Below are 12,501 nucleotides of genomic sequence, written 5' to 3'. Positions count from 1 at the left end.
GTTTCTTTCTAACAGTTGCTAGAATACGCTGGAACTTGAATTCAAGGTTAACTAGCTAAGGATCCCTGGGCAGAGCCGTTTATCTTTCTGTGCCTGTTTCCTCATTTGTAAGATGGACAAGAACAGTACCTACCTCACAAGGTGGTTGTGAGAATCAAAAGAGATAATACATGAAAAGAGCCTGGAGCACAGTGAGCCCCATAAATGTTGTGTAAGACACAATGAGCCACATCCCCACTCTTTGACAACCTGGGCCCTTCTACACTGTAATGACAAAGCAGTCCTTAGATATGCAAAGAGAGCTGGGCATAGGATAGATAAGAGCTGAATTGTTCTGTATTTTAAAATGAGAAGAACTCAGTTTCCTATTTTTTTCCCCCATCTTAGAGCAGGAAATGACAGGAAAGAGAAGGGAAGAGAGGAGAAGCAAGCAACATAGCAGAGTGCAGAAGGACATTTACGAATATCTGATATTAATTTTGACATTGATAATCTTTCTGAAACATAAGACCATCTGTCACCCCAAATCTTTAAAGTCTGTTAGGCACTAAAATATCTATCATGAGTAACTTTTAAAGGAAATATGAGAAGGGGATGAGTTCTACGGGTGTGTTGATGTAGGATACAAATGGACAGCATGTATAGGACTGTATATTCTAATGAATGAACTAATTCAACAGAAATGGGAAGGACTGGGAGTTTGGAGTTAGCAGATGCAAACTATTATATATATGATGGATAAACAATAAGGTCCTAGTGTATAGCACAGGGAGCTATATTCAATATCCTGTGATAAACCATAATGGAAAAAAATATGAAAAAGAATATACATATATATGTATAACTGAATCACTTTGCTGTACAGCAGAAATTAACACAACACTGTAAATCAACTATACTTCAATTAAAAAAAAAAAGAAAGAAATGGGAATCTGAGGCCAGAGGTTAATCTGCAAGAACATAAACTCCGCCCTTCCCCAAATCCTTGGACAGACTATCGGACTTTCTTCAAATGTAAAAGGAGGGGTGAGAATTTAAGTCAATTTTATCTAGATATGAAGGAGCAGGAACACCCTAACAGACGTTTGACTTGCATAGCTATTACTTACCCTCTCCCAGTCCTCAACCACACGCCTGATGACCCTTCACAAAATTGAATGGGAATCTTCTGACATTGCCTCTACATTTGCAATACTCTTCTTTAAGTCAGGAAGAGCTTGAGTTGACTGTAATTCTAAAGGAAGAATGGATGCTGATGGTGTTTCCTAGCAACAGCTGAAAAGAGATCAATATTACGTGATATAAGCTCCATGAGTAGAAGCAAAAGATCCACTGAAACACAGTCAGAAGTAACATGGATTAGGTACTGACTGTCAGACCAGAACTGGCAATTGTAAGCTGATCTAATGTTAGGACGCTGCACAGATGAAGCAAGAGCTGAGTTAGGCTAAAGGAGGCCTCATAAAAGTGACCCCAAATCACAATGCTCAGTCAAAGCGCAGGTTTGGCATGACAGCCTTCGCCAGAGAAAACCAGTTCATCTGTCGAAAACTGAAGGTCATAGAAGGCTGTCAAATAAATCTCTTTGATCTAATTACAATGACATTTATTCCTATAAAACCACAGAGTATTAAATAAGACACTAATAATCATATCCCAGAAGAATAAAAACGACTCTCAAATGCTACTCTATTCGTAAATTTGGAAAGCACTGATTGTTAACCAAGTACCAGCTGAAGAATACTAATGTTCTATTGCATTTGTCGGGGGTACTTTTTACTGTCAACACAAGAAATTCAGCTTGAACTTCACAAGCAAAAAGGGGATTTGGGGGAAGGAGTAAGTAATGGAATCAAAGAAGGTATCTAGGAATTACAGCAGCTCTGAGGAGCTAGAAACCAGGGATTAACACACCTGGGACTCTTTCTCTTTCTGCTTTTATGGGTTCTTTATTTCCTTGGGCTTTTCTCTGAGGCTAAATCATGTCTGGTAACAACCCTGGAGCTCTGTATAGTTTTATGGCCCCAGGAGGAAAGAGAACTTACTAGCTTCACTTAGAAAAAATTCCAGGGAAGGATTTGTTACCCTAGGCTGGGCTGCATGCCTTCTCGTGGGCTACTAGCTGGGGCCAGGACGATGGTGCTAGCACTGGTCAGGCCTGGGCCATGTGCTCACCCCCGGTGTAAGGACAGGAGGTAGGATACTCTGGTTAGCAGGGCTGGGATGGGAAGAAGTCCCTCAAAGAAAGGGGATGCTATATTCTCCAAAAGAGAAACAACTGGCACCAAGCAGACAATAACACATGTCCACCACATTTATTGAACTGGCGATGAGAGTGATTTTCATAACCCGCTAGTATCCTTAGCTTGTCTAAGTTGTCTTGGCAAAGGCAAAACATTACAGGATCCACAGCTGTCTGGGATGTACTATGGATTCGGTTTAACCTTCCTAAATCATTTATAATTAGCCACCACAGGAAGTGGGACTTCAGCTGTACACCTCTGAAAATATCAAATCCCACTTTTCCCATAAATAAAAGGAAGGTATGATAAAGATAAAATCTAATATAATAGCTACATTTTGAACTTTGTTTCCAAAGAGAATAGTTACATTTATTAGGGATTTTTTAATCAGTAAAATCATTCAAGGGCTTCCCTGGTGGCGCAGTGGTTGAGAGTCTGCCTGCCAATGCAAGGGACGCGGGTTCGAGCCCTGGTCTGGGAAGATCCCACATGCCGCGGAGCAACTGGGCCCGTGAGCCACAACTACTGAGCCTGCGCGTCTGGAGCCTGTGCTCCGCAACAAGAGAGGCTGTGATAGTGAGAGGCCCGCGCAACGCGATGAAGAGTGGCCCCCGCTTACCGCAACTAGAGAAAGCCCTCGCACAGAAACGAAGACCCAACACAGCTATAAATAAATAAATAAATAAATAATAAAAATAAAGGAATTCCTTAAAAAAAAATGAAAAAAAATTCAAAATTGAGTTTTTATTAAAATGTAAAGGAATGTTGCATAAAAAAACTTAAAAAAGTATCTCTCATTCTTGTACAGTGATCAGTATTGACGTTTAGTATTAGTTGAACTAGTTAATATTTATTTATTTATTTATTTATTTATTTATTTATTTATTTTAGAAATATTGCTTTATTTGAGAAACTTACTTCCAAATTACTCTTATGTGTTTTAAAAAGTCATAAAGAACATCCAAGAAGAAGACATACACAGTTTCCATAGGAATAAGGACAAAAAAATGGGGTTGATGATTGCCCCAAATGAAATTTCCTAAAGGAGAAAATGTAATATTTAACCTTTTTTTGAGGTAGGGTAAGTGAACTACACACATCATAAATAAAACTTTCTTACTTTACAAGGAGGAGGGACTGTGATCCTGTTTTTGATGCATATTAAATACAAAATACAAAATCCACTGTTCTGATCAAGATGAGGGGAAAAAAATCATTCTTCAATATTTCAATTCTCATGCAATAAAATCCAAAGGTCTGTTGAATCCACCTTTTCGATTCATGTACTGCCTATACTTCCTCTTCTGAGACACATTTATGGCATAGGCATTTACAGAGCCATCCACCTTTTTCCCTTTTGTGGAGTCAAAGGAGGCAAATCCCATTAACTTCATCATTTCTATTTCTTCCTCTGTTTTGCCCTCCAAGTCTTCCTCAGTTATCTGACGTTCTTTGCTCTTTGTTTCTTTTGTTTCTTTCTTCTCCTCATCTCTTCCTTCTTTTAGTCGAGAAGGGGAAGGAGATGTGGATCTATGTCGTCTTGGGGACCTGGAACGTCTTCTGTGCGGGGATCGAGAGCGGCTTCTCCTCCGATTTCGCTCTCGGGACCGGGACCTTTCTCAGCGCCTGCGTTCTCTCTCTCTCGGGAGGTGGACCGGGACCGCCTACGATCCCTCCGCGGGGACCGGCTGCGGCTGCGACCCATTCGGAGTCCTCCCCAACCTCACGCCGCCCCGGAAATGACTGTCTAGTTAATATTTATAATTCTATTTATTTAAAATGAGTAATAGTAAAAAGGCCTAAAATTGATCATGCTTTCGAGAGCCGTAAATCAGTAAACTAAATTATTACTATGTAAAAATTTTTGTTAGGTTTTGGATCTTTTGCCTATGGTTCTACCAAGATAATTAAGGTAGGATGATAATAATACTAATGGCTACCATGTGTCAGTTGCTTTAGCTGACAACTCTGTTAGGCGGGTTTGATTATCCCTGTTACAGATGAGGAAACTGAGGTCCTAGAAGCTGTTAGTTGCCCAAAGCTAAAGTTAGTTGGCTAAAGGTCAACACTAGAGTCAATTATCTCTCCAATGTACCAGGCTGCTTCCCTGATTCAGCAGTGCTGGAAGAAGAACAAAACTGTGTGGGATACTTGTTAATAAAATAGGAGTCTAACAATTGAGTGTCTGAAACAATTCTTGAATCATAAATTGTATAATTGTGTCTTATAGTTGGGCAAAAGAGTTAATTTCTAAGATTTCAAAATGTTCTCCAAAAACCAGAGTAGACACATTTGCGGTGTGCAAAATGAGACAGTTGCTAATTCTAGGACCCTAAGAGAAATCTCAACATCAAACTTGATACGAGAAAACACTGATCAACAAGAAAAGAAGGCAAGGAAGCCGTTACTCAGTCAAAAGTCAGGGAACGACTGTGCCCCAAAAGACCATGAAAGAAAATGTGAGAATAAGATCTTAGCTCTTCTTCCCCGATGGGAAACTAGTTAAGGGGGGTTTTAATTTAGGGTGTGGGGACTGTAAGGGAGCTTGGGCGAGCACAGCTATATGACAAATATTAATGTCCATCGCAATTCTCAAACTGAAAAATTCAGGTCAGCCTGGAGGTGAAGCTACCTCCAAATGCAGCAGCCTTGTTTGGGACTTGCTGGTAAAGCCCTGCCTCAGCAAGGGAAGTCATCTGAGGCTACAGAGACGTCCACAATCCAAAACAAAGAGACGTTTGTCAATAGAGAACAGACTTGTGGTCGACAACGGGGAGGATGGGGGAGGGAAGGATTGGGAGTTGGGGATTAATAGATGCAAGCTAGTATATATAGGATAAATAAACAACAAGGTCCTATGGAATAGCACAGGAAGCTATATTCAAGATCTTGTGATAAACCATAATAGAAAAGAATATGAAAAAGAATATATATATGTATAACTGAGTCACTTTGCCATACAATAGAAATTAACACAACATTGTAAATCAACTATGATTCAGTAAAATTAAGGGAAAAAAAAGAGGTGTTTGTCAAAGTATCCCTATATTTTAGGACAAAGCCCCAGTAGATTTTTCTGAGATTCTACCCAAGCCAGAGGTATCAAAATCCAATCTCAGGACATCCTGGTCAGATCAGCCTTCCAGCCTCTTCTATTTGCTAACCAACTTTTGTGTGGTCTCATAATGCTCAAAAACTTGGCATCCCTATCCTCCTTTTCCTCCCCCCTCTTCCTTTCCACCCCCCAACTGCCCACCAGACCTTTACTCCAAACCTCATCCACCCTCAAGCCACACTGCACTTACCTTCAGGTAATGGAATTTGTAGAAAGAAACTCAGCTTGATCTATATTAAGCCCAATTGCAAAAAGGTGGAATAATCATATGGTGCTTGCCCAGGGACAAGGTAGTTTTTAAGAGAATCTATAGTGGGGTGAATGTCACTTTCTTTTATGCTGAGGACACAGGATTACTGTCAATAACCCATTAGAATTGAGTTTTTAAAAAATTGAGATAACAGTCAAATAGCATAAAATTCACCTTATAAACCATTTTAAAGTGTATAATTCAGTAGTTTTCAGTACATTTACAATGTTGTGCAAACACCATCACTATCTCATTCTAGAACACTATCTCATTCCATCATTCCCCCTCCCTTCCCGAAAAAATCCCAGGCCTGTTAGTAGTCGATCCCAATTCTCAATCCTTTTTGAACTCACATGTCCTAACAGAATTTTACTGAGTTTTGTTTCTTGTAGTTTATATTATGAAAATAATAGGGTGAATTGTTTTATTCATTTTTCCAGCACGAAATTATGTTTTATTGTTGTTTGTGCTTTTTCAAACTATAGGTGCCTCCCAGATTCTGTTGAGCAAACCTGTCTCCTGTGGGCATCCTCTCTTAGCAATCGGATTTGGGTCTATTAGATTTGATGATATTTGTGAGAGGTACATATTTTGTGTGGATGGCTTTTGTATGGTCAACTGCTTCTTCCATGAGTAAGTTTTTGTTTTTTCCACCTAGCTCAAGTTAGAGTTAATGTCTCTAGTGATTTAGATAAAACTCTTAACATTAAAAATTTATGGATCCTATTTGCAAAAAATTGCTTTTAATAAATGAAACATTTTTTCATGATAACTTAATATGTAAATTTCAAATTAGGACACAGATTTTTCTGTCATATATTTTTTTCATCCTCTTTCTATCGCTTTGAAAGGAGTATAATAAATCCCTTAAAATCTTGGGGTTGATGTTAGCCTTATTTATTGATATAACAATGACTGTCCACTTTTTAGCAATTTTATTGTGGTTTAAAGTTCCAAGTCCAGGCTACATGAAGTCAGATCTGTAGACCTTTCTAACCAGAATCATCCAGTAGAACCATAACATACATGAATTTTAAAGACCTGGATATATCCTCAAATGCACATGCAGACACTTCATGGAATGTGGCCATCCACTTCAACACAAACTTTAAGTTTTAAAATAAAGTTTTTTATTAGTTTATAGTACTAAATCCTAACAAACACTACTGGCCTATAAAATACCCATATTTATGAATCAAAAATTCCTAATCAGGGCTACATCTAATAAGAAAGATGATGCATACCAATAACAAATTTCATTACTACAGAGGAGAAGTAATAAAGTCATAAGGATGTTATATCCATGAGGACATTCAGTTGCAAGTGAAAGAAGCCTAAATCAATCTAGACTCAGGAAAAAACCAAAACCAAAAAGAAAACTCCCCCCAAAAAACCAGGGAAATTTAGTGGTTCATGTAACTGAAAAGTCTAAATGAATTCCAGCTTCAGGCACGTCTGGAGCCAGGTGTTAAACACTGTAATAAATCTGTCTTGTGCCTTCTCTTGGCTCCACTTTCCTTTTCATTGACTTCACTTTCAGGCTCCCTTCCTTGGTGCAGGGCTCCCCAGCCACATCTGGCATCTATCCTCCAAGCTTCAAGTCTTATAGAATGAGGAATTCTATTTCCCAGTGTTGCCAACTAAAGTCCTGTAGTTGAGTTTCACTGGTCTGTCTTCAGGCACTTATTCATTCCTGAACCTGTCACAGAAGCCAGTGGGATACAATACTCTGAGAATTATTAGAGAGTGGGTACATATCCACTGACCCATATGGACTGAAAGCAGGGGAAGGATGGTCCTCAAGATAAGTCAGGATCCTATAACAGAAGAAAGGAAAAGGGACGCTGGGCAAGCACAAACAGATGCCCAGACGTATGCTTTCCAGGAACTGGATTAACTCCCCCATATATCCTGGTGGGTAAACCAGAACTAACGTGTGGCACAACTCCAGGGGACACCATTAATACTGTATTCACGTAGGTGAAATGCACAACATAGTAGCGGTTGTGTGTCCCCTTTGCCCTGGGACAGGAGGGCTAGATCAACACCAGACATCAACCTGGGAAACAACTTTTCTAAGGCCAGTACTGTCTCAAAGAATTTATTAGACAATCTACCACTACATGTCCACTTCTGTAATTCCATTATTTCCCTAAGTCTTAGACAGACATTACTTTCCTGGAGCCAGTGCTAACAAATGTGGCTTGATTACGGTGCCCTAATGATGCAACTGCATTTCATACTTGTGGACCTTGGTACCAGTGGCTAAATTAACTCATATCTGAGAAGAATGTTATAAAAAGGTTTTTTCTGTGGAAGCATGATTTAAAACAGGGATGCAGGCCTAGAGGTCTTTGCAAAGTGATCACACAAGTGATTACAAACCCTTGATATAATCACCAGTCTTTTTGGAAACACAGCACGACATCATGGCAATTACTGTACTTTTTTCTTTCTCCTATAAAAATCGCTCAATGAAGCATTTTCAGTTCTCTATTTATAATTATTCCCATGTTTTAATGTTATTCCCAAGTGCTTTTACTTCCTAAAATTTTAGAATTTGCTATTCAGGGCTGCTGCTGTTTAATTTCAGTCATCTCACCTCTAGCAAAAATATTAAATCTGATCAATATTGTTTTACTTCAGGTGATAGTAGGTGTTCAGTAAATGCCGAATACACAGATTATTTCCTGGAATAATTCTGTTCATGTCTTTTCTCAAAAATGAACGATAAATACTATGAAGAAAATAAAATAAGCAAATTTATATAAATAGAATTTTTAAATAATAGGAAGTTTCAAGGGAGCTACTTTAGATTAGATGGACACAGAACATCTTGCTGTGGAGGTGATACTGGTAAAGTGAGACATCAGTGATACAAAAGAGGAAGTAACACAAAGGTGTTACTATTCCAGGCTGAAGGAACAGTAAGTGCAAAGACTCCAACACGAGAATGAATCTGGTTCTTTAAAGAAAAGAAAGAAGGCTGGTGTGACTGACATGTGGTGTGTGATAGAGGGAGAAAACAAGAAAGATGATGTCTGAGAAATAGGGGCATGTCAGGAACACAAGCAGGGGCTCCCACAGACATTGGTTCATTGCTTCTTTTCTGTGAAGTTTTCTGCGTTTCTTGACCAGGGGGACTCTTCTGTGTATGACAAAGCAGAAGGCATTCTAAGCCCATGAATGTTAGTGTTGGCCAAGGTATGATAGGATCCACACTGAGAATAACTGCCTATTGCCATGGAAACAGATCATAGCTCCCTCCAAAATGGAAGAAGTCCAATGAAATGAACTTGTCACCAAGGCTGCTGGACTTGCACGTGTTTTACGTGGGGTTCCCCCAGAGGCTGACACTAAGACAAGGATTTATGCTAAGGAGGTGATCCCTGGAAGTACTTGGATGCTTTATTCTAAATCTTCTTAAATTCTAGGTTCCATCCTCAAGGTTCATTGGCAAAGCCCTTCCCAAAACTTTCACACCAATTTTCAGTGTTGCTTTTTTAAAGCCTCTGACCATATAGCCAGTGATTGTTTTAGAGCCTGACTCAGGTCATGTTTTCTTCAAGTCGAAGTACACGATAAAAGGCATTGCTTGAAATCCTGCCTGATGAGATTTGCTCTGTGCTGTCCTTCAAGATAACCGTGAATATAGGGGCTGCGGTATACAATAGTACACTTCCAGCTGGTAGTTCATATTGTTCAACAACATCTATAAGCCAGGCTTGACTTTTTCCATTCTCAATTAATTGGCCAACAACTCCCCACAAGGGCAAAGGGACAGACTGGTAGGGGCAAAGAGTGGGAATAGGGTAGTTAAAGGCACAGAGTGGGGAGAAATCTGCTTACACAAAGTCAAAGCGCCTTCATGACCTGCTCTGGTCCCATCTGATGGAGTGCTACTGGAAATGGCAACTTTATGAGTAGGTGGATTAGATAGCACCTGATGTCTCAGGGTCTCCAACATACCAGTAGCAAATGGGAGCTGTTTCGCAAAAGGAAAATAGTAATCTTCCTGAAGGGGGTATGGCCGTGTTCCAAAATCCTGTGGGCTTCCATTGTGATTCTCCTGGAGAGACTTGTTTCTGACTTTAGTATTCCAATCTTTCAGATACTTTGAGAGGGCTGAGCAGCAGAGCTTCTTGGACTACAGCCTGGGCCACCTAAAGAGACTGGTTTTGCACTGCCAACTTTTTAGGTCACCTGGTAAAAAAATAAGTGAAGAACACCTGTATGCTATATGCTGTCTCTAAAATCCAGGGCACCACGGGTACCATGCCTTTCTTAATTGTACAACAGGCAAGGTATAGCAATTTGTCCTTAACACTGAAGGGGCTATCTCAACATGTGCTAGACCACTGAATCCCTGAGAAATTCACTAAGGAGTCAAGTCCCTATATTTCTATGAGATTCAGATTCTATCCTTGGCATATTTGTGTCTTACCAAGGCATTTGGGTATCTGATATTTCCTGCTCTGCATCAACATAGTGGACTAATGAGACATCCTATGGTTTGGTGAGGCATTAAATGTCCTCGTGTAGCAAATGGCTAGAATTGACATCCATTGGACAGATTTGTCAAGCTATTTCTGTCCCTGCCAGGTAAAAGCAAACAACAGCTGATGGACTCTACAAACCAAAATGGGTAGAAATGCAGTGGTTAGACCAATAGTTAACACATCAAATGCCAGATGCTGTATCAAGTTGCTCTAAGAGAGAGAACATTGAATAGCATCTACAATTCAGATCACCTCAAGATTAAGTTTTATCTTAAAGGCTGCTGTCATCCTCCAAGACCTATCAATCTTTCTCACTGGTCAAATGGAAGTACACTGTATATTTGGGGATGACAGGAATGACCACATTTGTATCTTTCTACCCTTTGATGGTTGTATTTAACTCTGTAATTACCCCAAAGATACACTGCTTTTTCACTTATTATTTTGGTAAGGAAGGAATGCTCCAGTGGCTTCCCCTTGGCCTCCTACCAGAAGAACACTTACTCCTCAGGGCAGGGAGCCAATGTTGAGATTCTGCAAAGGGTGTCCAACCATCTACACTTAGGAACTGAAGAAATAAAACAAGGGGTGGGGAAAAGGGAAGGAGTTCAGTTGTTCCCATGGGCTTATAGTGAAATGGGGTCCAATCTGCTGCCCATAGCCTGTATTTTGATCAGTAGGCCATGGTTTTCTCAGTCCCCCCAAAGTTGGTGCTAATTTGGAACAAGTATCCACTGAAACTTTGGATATTTCTTTTTTCTAAGTACACATATCTATTAATATCACACAGCCCTTAAGTCAAGGGTTCTAGCCCTGAGAATTAACTCAGGTGTGAGAATTAAGAGAGAAGCTGTGATCTAGCTCGATTCAAGTGACTATAACCTAGACCTGCAAAGTTGGCTTTAAAAAAAAAATTGGATTAAGAACTAAGGTAGCTGCCTGTTGCTTTCATTCCTAGAGGCCCTACGATAACTTTACCATAGTCAGAGATTGTTGCAGATCAGACCATTCCCTAATTACCACCTCTGTCCACCTTCTCCCTCCCCATGAAAACCACACCCATTTTTTTTTTCTAATAGGTGAACCTCCAGCATACCCGACCCAGAAAGAACTCCAGCCAGGACAGAACTTCTAACTGCTCACAAGCTTCCCTTGCCAATCTATTCCTAACAGCATTAGAAAACAATGTTTTAGGCCCTGACAGAAAAGTCAGTGAAGTGGTAGACAGAGCATACAAAATCTCAGTCTAGCACAGGCCAGCTTTTAGTGTGTGGTGCTGTGCTACACTGGTCAATCAGCAAATTGCAGACAGCTGCCCAAAATAACACATTGAACATAGTATCTCCTGAGGGCACCAAACTCAACCTGAATTCAGCCCTAAGTAAGGGATACTCAGCAGTGAGGCTGTGGGAAAACTTTAATTTCTTATGATTGAGAAAGTTTCAGAACTCTTTTTCTTCAGAACTAGTTTGGTGTGTTTTTTTCTTTAGCTCAGTGGTTTCAGAACCTTGGCTGCAATGGAATTATTGAGGGGTGGGGAGGGTAGAAGGGTAGGCTTTAACAAATATTGATGCCTGGATCCCACCCTCAGAGATGCTGGTTTAATAGCTTGGGCCACTAGAGCTTTAAAAACGCCCCAGGTGACTAATGTGCAGCCAAAAGACATTCTAATTCCTTCCAGATATCCCTATACCAACAGTTAGCTCCCCACTCTATCCCTTAATTTTCACATAAGAAACCTGAGGAGTTAGCCAGGTCATACACTGCCCTGGGTTTCACAATGCCTTGAGTCGAGATTTGGGGATTAAGGTTCATTCTCTCCCTTAAGTTATCCAGTGCCCTTGAAAGCAACCATCTGACTCCAAAATCCTTGCATTCTTTTTCCATCACCGCTAAATTGTTCTACGGTGGCTGGTAACCAGTATCCAAGGGCCTTATCCTCAGGGGCCTCGAGGATCCTGGCAATTAAGGACAACAGCCTGATAAGCTGATTACTGCAACTGCTAGCTTTCCATCCAGAATACAGAGGGAGGTGGCACTGCCTTTTCATCCTACCCAACATAACCAGTTCCAAAGATTCCTTATTTCCCTGAAGGTCTTTTGCCTACAACCCATTCTTTGGAACCAATCTGGACATTAGTTAAAGCTCTTTTGTTTGCAAGCAAAAAAAAAAAAAAAAAAAGTCAGTGACCTTACTTAGCTTAAAGAAATAAAAATATATTAGAATAGATGGATCCTGGGATATTTCACAGATCCAAATAAACTATGAAAGAACCAAAACTCAGGAAATGGTACACCTCTGATAACCTCCTCCTTGCAGGGCTACCATAAAAGTCATCCAACTCCGATGTCTCAGCCCCTCTGTCTCTCCATTCAAGTTTCAAATTCCCACGG

At 40.1% G+C, this 12,501-nt stretch overlaps 1 pseudogene across 1 annotated transcript; it reads right to left on the bottom strand.

Annotated features, from left to right (window-relative positions):
- Positions 1 to 3,166: 3,166 nt before the first annotated feature.
- On the bottom strand, positions 3,167 to 3,982 carry LOC309640407 (annotated as a pseudogene). Its single transcript has one exon. The product of its transcript is annotated as an uncharacterized misc_RNA (transcript).
- Positions 3,983 to 12,501: the final 8,519 nt, after the last annotated feature.

This window comes from Balaenoptera physalus, assembly GCF_965194825.1.
Source record: "Balaenoptera physalus genome assembly, chromosome: 13".
Lineage (NCBI taxonomy): Eukaryota > Metazoa > Chordata > Mammalia > Artiodactyla > Balaenopteridae > Balaenoptera > Balaenoptera physalus.
Note: the sequence above shows the minus strand (reverse complement) of the source record. Positions and strands in the feature narration are given on the sequence as shown.